Genomic DNA, 8,956 nt, shown 5'->3' on the forward strand with positions numbered 1-8,956 from the left:
TGTGTCAAGCAGAACAGCGAGAGAATGGAAATATTTCCAAGGATAGCAATAAAAAAAGCATCCAATGTGGTTAATTCTTTCCCGCCCAGTCCAAAATAAATACGTTTTGGGTTGGCATGCACTTTATATACTTCCTTATCTAGGTATCAAGGTGTGAGAGGGGAAACATACCCAATGCATTACCCAATCATATAACATCATCATGGCTAGACCTAAAGAAAAATAGTGAGTTCAAGATTATTTGCAGCACTTATCATCTCCACCCGCCAATCCTCATGTGTTTGCCCAACAGAGTTTATTATGTTTAGGAAGTATTCATACAGAGCCAACATATTACACCAAACTTTCCAAAAAGTCCATAGTCATATCACTAACTGTCCCTACCATAGTCATTAATGTAGTAAAAGGACATTTTTTTAGGGAAAGCCAATTAACCTAACTATGTTTTTGGGATGTGGGAGGAAACCCACACAGACAAAGGGAAAACATAAAAAACTCCTTGCAGAGTCCTGGGCAGGGTTCGAACCTTTGACCTAGCACTTCAAAGATGAGAGTGCTAACCACCGTGCTGCCCTTTGTTTATAGCCTTGTACAAATGATAGTGGTGAAGTCAAGCACGCTATTTGAATCTTCTGCAATCTTTCGAACAGAACCTTTTTCTCCCTGTTCTGTATTAAAACATGTCTTGGATGTACATGGATGGATCTTAAGATGTTCAGCACTTTGTTAATAGGGATTATGACTTAATTGGTAAGTATGATATTGCCCTTGCAGATAGAGAGGCACATCACCTAGTGTCTTCGGCTCTGTATTTTTTTATGATTTTTTTTTAAAAATCGAGAATGACAAGCCTGTAAAAACATGAAAACCGCAGCAAAATTAATTTCCTGATTAAATTTAATGGATCAAAAACAATGCCTGTTACATTTTAGTTTTTACATTTTAGACAGTGAGCTGCTTATGCAGAGAAGTGCGAGTTGGGGACAAAACAAGTCATCAGCCCTGTCACCGTCACCCCGTTCACTTTCAATAGGTAGAAGAGTAAACATTTTTCCTTTGTAAATGGAATTTGACTTTAAATATCACTTCACAGAGCAAATTTAATTTTGACAAGAAAATCATGACCTGTTTCATAGTTTGCTTTTTAATTGAAATAGTGATTGAATTTCATTATAGTGTTTAAATAAAAAAGGTTATTAACAAGTTGAGTGCAGCGAACCATTTAAGCTACGCCACTGTCAGCGAATGTTTTGTTCTGAGCGTGTAAGTCTTTTTTTCAGCTCTGATATCCGTATATATAATTATCATATGAATTGAGGTGAAACAGCTTTGCAGATTAAATCTATCACACGCATTCAAGGATTTTACAAGTCTAAATACGGACATTGAATTTCATGGGCATTTACAATGTTTTTTTTCTCCTTTTTTTATTTCTGTCCAGCTTCCAACATGGGCTGGTGCGGTACAACTGGCAGTGCACCCTGAACAAAGCTCTGATGTCCTCCAGTTTTACCTGGAATCCCCTGTATGCCATCCCACCAGGTTTGCTTATTCAGTACTAGAAAAGACTTTGTCAACAGAAGCCGATCATGCCAATGGGAAGAGCGAAACGTGCCAAGTTTTCCGCCTGAAAGCAGAAAGCAAGGTTTGTACTAGTCTACACTCAGTTCAAGGGCCCATGATAAAAATATGATGGTGGCCATTGCCAACCTTGGACACAAGTGTATGAAATTTATACAATACAAAGGAAATAGATAACCATTTGCAAACCAAATTAGAAGAGCAGCCCAATAATGTCACTCCTTCACAGATACAGTATGGCAAGCAAGGGCAAAAACCTTAACCTCCCGCGCGGTTTAATTATGTCAGTATTTTTATGTCAAAAGCGGTACATTGTTTTGCATGGAAATTTGTTGTTTTAATATTGTAGGCCTGTATTTCTTAGGAATAACTCCCGGGTATAATAGTTTGAAACACAAATCATAAAATATTTTTATAATAAATAATTATAAATAAAAAAAAATAATGAAATAATATAATAACAATCAATTTAATTTATTAATTTTATTAAAAAACTTTTTTTTAATTTCTCCAAACAAGGGTACAATAATTGATAAACTTTTGGATTTATTTTTTATAACTTTATCTCGTGATCAATATGCTAGAAGCAGATTACATTGTAATCTGGTTTTAAATTTCCCGCCAGGCCACGCCTCCCCAGCGTACCGACGCTTCACGCATCACATTGATCAACCTGAGAATGCGATTCAGAAGCTGGCCGGGGACCACTAGAGGACGCCGTTGGATGGTAGGGAGCAGGTAGGATTTTTTTATGCTACCCCGCGTGTAGCTCGATGTTACCGCTTTTGGTACATAAAATTCACCCCGAGCCACACTTGGGAATACCGCCAGGGGGGTTAAGGCTTTGTTCACACAACTAATTTCTGTTGTTGGAAGCAATCTTTTGTAATTCTTTCCAATGACAGATGAACAAACAATAAAACATTCTGTTCAATGTACAGGGAAGGGGTAGGAAGAACCAGCAGGACCCTGTTTTGCTGACCTCCATTGACATGCAGAGTGGTCGTTCATTGATCCGCCAGGACAGATCAGTAAACAATGTCGGGAGACCACTGTCCACCACTGTCATATTTTCCCCCAAGACAAGCAGGATAGTTAGTCTTGGACAACATAAATCTGAGGTAGGTACTAAGGCACACGTTAGACTTTTGTCATGGAAAGGATTTTTCATGATCCTTTCCAACGACAAAAGACTGAAAGATGTATGAACTAGCGCTGTACATACAGTACCGTTCTGCTCTATGGAGAGGGGAGAACAAGCGAGCGGCATCCCCCTGTGCTATAACCCCTTCATCCGCCAGGACATATCTATGAACTATGTTGGATGGCCGCTGTACACGTCAGATGCTTATTTAGGCCCAGTGGTGAGAATTTGATTTATTACAGTTCTGTCCTGTCTTAGGCTACATACATACGTCAGATGATTCTTGTCTGATTATAGCTTCAGGGCTTTTATTGGACGAGAATCATCTGACATACGTAGCCTAGAATCATCTGTACATAGCCTAAGACCGGACAGAACTGTAATACATCAAATCCTCACCACTGGGCCTAAATAAGCATCAAGAATGCATTTTAGGGTTAGGTTAGGGGTTATCATTGGTGAGGTGAAGGTTATGTGTTAATACATATTGTTATAATAAAGCCACTGAGCCTAAAGCAACAACGCCCAGCTCCATAATCTGACTCCAACTTTTGGGTAGAATATAGACTGGTAAAAGCTGTAACCATATCTACTTAATGTCACAACTCAAGTGGAGAGTGCCATTTACATTTCTTAAATTCAGGTTGGAAGCGATAATATCTACAGGTATACTTTACTTTAAAAGTGCACTTATCTTCAGGTCTTAATTAGACTAAAATAACAGCTAGTGTACAAATCAAAGTTGCACAATTATATATAACATATTAGTATATGTGCAGATGTAGGATTTAAAGAATTCAACATTGATACTTTTAGTAATTTTGGTTTCAGGCTTAGTTGTTCTTTAAAGTTTGCTAAAGCATCCTGAGAGTAGAGAAACTTATTCTGTATTCATGCTGTCCAGTAGTTTCTCACCCAGAATGGGGAAGGCTGTGTTATTTATGCTCAGAATTGTCTCAGGATCACTGTCTGTTCCAGGGCATTGTCTGAATGATGAACCCTAGCAAGTCATGCTTTCTGTATTCAATTTTTGACAGGATGGCACTTTGGTGCCAGTTACCATTTTCTATAAAGGTGGTGATAAGCTGACACAGAGACCACTTCTAGTCCATGTGTACGGAGCCTATGGAATGGATTTAAACATGAATTTTAAAGCTGAGAACAAATTGCTGGTTGAAGATGGCTGGATATTAGCTTATTGTCATGTGAGGTAATGCCTGCACGCTAAAACTAAATGTTTTACTTCTGCAAATATCTCTATAGAAGCCCATTGTATTAGCTCATTTATGACCAATATGTGTCTTCTTTAGAAGGTTGCCTGACTATAGGTTGGCAAATCCCAACACAAAAAGTCAGTTGGCATTATAATTCCAATTCCTGAGAAAATGTGAATCCAGTAGCAAATCCATTTATTTTGGTTATTGTTTATAAAGCTTCTATGACAAGGTATGCTTAAATTAGATTGCCCTCTTGGAATAATCACCATTTGCTCACACACTTGCCTTGCTTTTAGATCACTTTAAGATTCACTTCAAGGTCTATATGTGCATATATTGGCGACTAACAATCCAACATTCAAATCTGTGATTTGGCTCTAAATCTCTGCACTCCACTCATTCCCTCGACCTCTTCCTAGGCTGGGCAGAATGCAGAACTATCCACTGAGGCTTATTGCAGAAAACAGCATCATAAAAAGAAATAGCTAGGAGTGTGATCCACTAAAAAAAATAATATATTGCCTGGCACATTATAGCAGACGATCACCCACACCACTGGTTGGAGAATCATTTGAAATGGCCAAATATAGTAGATTGGAGTGTTCTCAGCTTCAAAGAAATAATATAAGCTTCCCTGTTTACATGAGCTTTAAAGACTCCTATGTTAAAATTGAAGGAAGGTCCTTTTATTGTATTCCCTACCATAGGAGCCGCTGGCCACTTGCTGATTGCTTTTTCACGGGCTCCACAGGCATAGCTCCAGATATTACAGGTGTCTTTTTTTAACTAGTTGCTTAGCTTTTATTATAACCCCTACCCCCAGCTGCTGAAAGGAAGGATGAGCAGATTACCCTACATCATTATATGTTGGTGAAGGCATGCTTACCAGAACTACATAACCCAAAAGCCCTTTCTCTACATGCATTGTATGGGCAGTCTATGAGGAGTCAAACCATTGCTTTACTAGGAAATACATGTTTGTGTGAATGTGGAGAGGGGCAGGTATAGGTGGAGTTCTGTAGCCTAGAAGAAAAAAAGTTAGGGCTGACAATGTTACCTTGGAGTTCAGTGTAGCTGAGGCAGGGTAGTTTGCTAATTTTGGGAAGTTAGAAGGTCACTGTATTTGTGGCAGAATCCCCAAATATTTTTCCATAGCTACAGCATTGTAAAGAGATTAAACACAGAGAAATGTCTATGCACTGTATAAGCATTGCAATTATTTTGTTGTCCTCTTGCAGAGGTGGCGGTGAACTCGGTTGCAGCTGGCATAAACAGGGAATTTTGAACAGAAAGCCCAATGGTTTTCATGATCTGAAGGCCTGTATAAAGCACATTCACCAACTTGGATTTTCCCAACCTTGTTATACAGCAATTATTTTTTTTTTCTAACCATCCAATGCGGCCTGGCAGGACAAGAGACTTTCTTTTTTTTTTCCCGCCTGCATTTTAGTATCATCTACAAGTCTTTTCCCACCCCAAACTGTGGCTGGATAGTGAAAGGAAAATCAGAAGAGTGATAGGCTAATCTCTCTTTTCCCCAGTTTTCTACCAACATGCATCTTGCACTGCTTTACACCTCTTTGACTCCTTGATTTGCCTTGGTCTAACCTAGCCTAGCTTTTTATACAGGGCAAGAGGCTGATATCTTAAAAAAAATACATGGATGTATCAAATACGGAGCTGCATTTATTTGTGTCTTTTATATCTGCCTGGAATTCAAATTTAAGGCTCCTTAAAGTTACTGCACATTCGTTATTGTGCATTGATGTAAAAAATATTAGTTATTCATAGAGTATAGCTAGCCGTGCCACAAGTACACATATTTAATACCCCCAATCAAATTGGTTAGGTGCCAAAGCCTTTAACGTCCAATAGTTGGACTATACCATAGGAACAGAAGGAGGAAAGAAAAGCAGGCTTCTTTGATAGGCACAGGAGAATGATTATTATATATAAAATCAATGATAATTTTTATTACTATACAAAAAACCTTAAAATAAAGCATTCAATAAACAATATTGAGAATAGGCAGGATATACAGATTATCCACACTGTACTGATAGTTACAAGCATTACAAATAGTCACAGACCAGGTCTCAACCCGACGCGTTCCGCCTGTGTGGGCTTCTTCAGGGGATAGAGAGACCCTGGAACTACAATAATACCTTAACTAAGGACCTACTAGTACAGGAATATATGTATATGTCGTTTATAGTGTGAATAATATTTAGAGGTACAAAAACTCTTGTAATATTAAAAATGAATTAAAGAAATTGAAGCCCACATGGGCGAAAGGCGTTGGAATGAGACTATCAAAGAAGCCTGCTTTTTTTTCCTCCTTCTGTACCTATGTAATTACCTGACCTTTTTATTTTGCATGGTGCACAGAAATAAACGGCATGTGGCTTGTGCTGTAACACAACACATTGCACACTTTACCAACTTTACACATTAACCCAATTCGAATACCAGATATCAAGGTATTTTGGAATGCACCTTTTTTTGTATTTGGTTAGTCATGTGTGTTTCAAGGTACTCTACAAGTTCACCTCTAAAGCACAGAAGTGATATGGATCCAACTAGTTATTGCACAGAGTCACAGAGGACTACGTTAGCAACTATGTTATAATCCCAAAAGTCCCCTCAATAATGTGTCAAGCAGAACAGCGAGAGAATGGAAATATTTCCAAGGATAGCAATAAAAAAAGCATCCAATGTGGTTAATTCTTTCCCGCCCAGTCCAAAATAAATACGTTTTGGGTTGGCATGCACTTTATATACTTCCTTATCTAGGTATCAAGGTGTGAGAGGGGAAACATACCCAATGCATTACCCAATCATATAACATCATCATGGCTAGACCTAAAGAAAAATAGTGAGTTCAAGATTATTTGCAGCACTTATCATCTCCACCCGCCAATCCTCATGTGTTTGCCCAACAGAGTTTATTATGTTTAGGAAGTATTCATACAGAGCCAACATATTACACCAAACTTTCCAAAAAGTCCATAGTCATATCACTAACTGTCCCTACCATAGTCATTAATGTAGTAAAAGGACATTTTTTTAGGGAAAGCCAATTAACCTAACTATGTTTTTGGGATGTGGGAGGAAACCCACACAGACAAAGGGAAAACATAAAAAACTCCTTGCAGAGTCCTGGGCAGGGTTCGAACCTTTGACCTAGCACTTCAAAGATGAGAGTGCTAACCACCGTGCTGCCCTTTGTTTATAGCCTTGTACAAATGATAGTGGTGAAGTCAAGCACGCTATTTGAATCTTCTGCAATCTTTCGAACAGAACCTTTTTCTCCCTGTTCTGTATTAAAACATGTCTTGGATGTACATGGATGGATCTTAAGATGTTCAGCACTTTGTTAATAGGGATTATGACTTAATTGGTAAGTATGATATTGCCCTTGCAGATAGAGAGGCACATCACCTAGTGTCTTCGGCTCTGTATTTTTTTATGATTTTTTTTTAAAAATCGAGAATGACAAGCCTGTAAAAACATGAAAACCGCAGCAAAATTAATTTCCTGATTAAATTTAATGGATCAAAAACAATGCCTGTTACATTTTAGTTTTTACATTTTAGACAGTGAGCTGCTTATGCAGAGAAGTGCGAGTTGGGGACAAAACAAGTCATCAGCCCTGTCACCGTCACCCCGTTCACTTTCAATAGGTAGAAGAGTAAACATTTTTCCTTTGTAAATGGAATTTGACTTTAAATATCACTTCACAGAGCAAATTTAATTTTGACAAGAAAATCATGACCTGTTTCATAGTTTGCTTTTTAATTGAAATAGTGATTGAATTTCATTATAGTGTTTAAATAAAAAAGGTTATTAACAAGTTGAGTGCAGCGAACCATTTAAGCTACGCCACTGTCAGCGAATGTTTTGTTCTGAGCGTGTAAGTCTTTTTTTCAGCTCTGATATCCGTATATATAATTATCATATGAATTGAGGTGAAACAGCTTTGCAGATTAAATCTATCACACGCATTCAAGGATTTTACAAGTCTAAATACGGACATTGAATTTCATGGGCATTTACAATGTTTTTTTTCTCCTTTTTTTATTTCTGTCCAGCTTCCAACATGGGCTGGTGCGGTACAACTGGCAGTGCACCCTGAACAAAGCTCTGATGTCCTCCAGTTTTACCTGGAATCCCCTGTATGCCATCCCACCAGGTTTGCTTATTCAGTACTAGAAAAGACTTTGTCAACAGAAGCCGATCATGCCAATGGGAAGAGCGAAACGTGCCAAGTTTTCCGCCTGAAAGCAGAAAGCAAGGTTTGTACTAGTCTACACTCAGTTCAAGGGCCCATGATAAAAATATGATGGTGGCCATTGCCAACCTTGGACACAAGTGTATGAAATTTATACAATACAAAGGAAATAGATAACCATTTGCAAACCAAATTAGAAGAGCAGCCCAATAATGTCACTCCTTCACAGATACAGTATGGCAAGCAAGGGCAAAAACCTTAACCTCCCGCGCGGTTTAATTATGTCAGTATTTTTATGTCAAAAGCGGTACATTGTTTTGCATGGAAATTTGTTGTTTTAATATTGTAGGCCTGTATTTCTTAGGAATAACTCCCGGGTATAATAGTTTGAAACACAAATCATAAAATATTTTTATAATAAATAATTATAAATAAAAAAAAATAATGAAATAATATAATAACAATCAATTTAATTTATTAATTTTATTAAAAAACTTTTTTTTAATTTCTCCAAACAAGGGTACAATAATTGATAAACTTTTGGATTTATTTTTTATAACTTTATCTCGTGATCAATATGCTAGAAGCAGATTACATTGTAATCTGGTTTTAAATTTCCCGCCAGGCCACGCCTCCCCAGCGTACCGACGCTTCACGCATCACATTGATCAACCTGAGAATGCGATTCAGAAGCTGGCCGGGGACCACTAGAGGACGCCGTTGGATGGTAGGGAGCAGGTAGGATTTTTTTATGCTACCCCGCGTGTAGCTCGATGTTACCGC

General features: G+C 38.0%; 1 long non-coding RNA gene across 1 annotated transcript; it reads left to right on the forward strand.

Annotated features, from left to right (window-relative positions):
• Positions 1-1,411: 1,411 nt before the first annotated feature.
• On the forward strand, positions 1,412-5,311 carry LOC140321064 (uncharacterized). The gene is made up of 3 exons (XR_011918814.1): positions 1,412-1,645; positions 3,763-3,935; positions 5,181-5,311. It is a non-coding gene; the product is annotated as an uncharacterized lncRNA (long non-coding RNA).
• The last annotated feature ends 3,645 nt before the right edge of the window (positions 5,312-8,956 follow it).

Source organism: Pyxicephalus adspersus, unplaced genomic scaffold (assembly GCF_032062135.1).
Source record: "Pyxicephalus adspersus unplaced genomic scaffold, UCB_Pads_2.0 Sca522, whole genome shotgun sequence".
Classification (NCBI taxonomy): domain Eukaryota; kingdom Metazoa; phylum Chordata; class Amphibia; order Anura; family Pyxicephalidae; genus Pyxicephalus; species Pyxicephalus adspersus.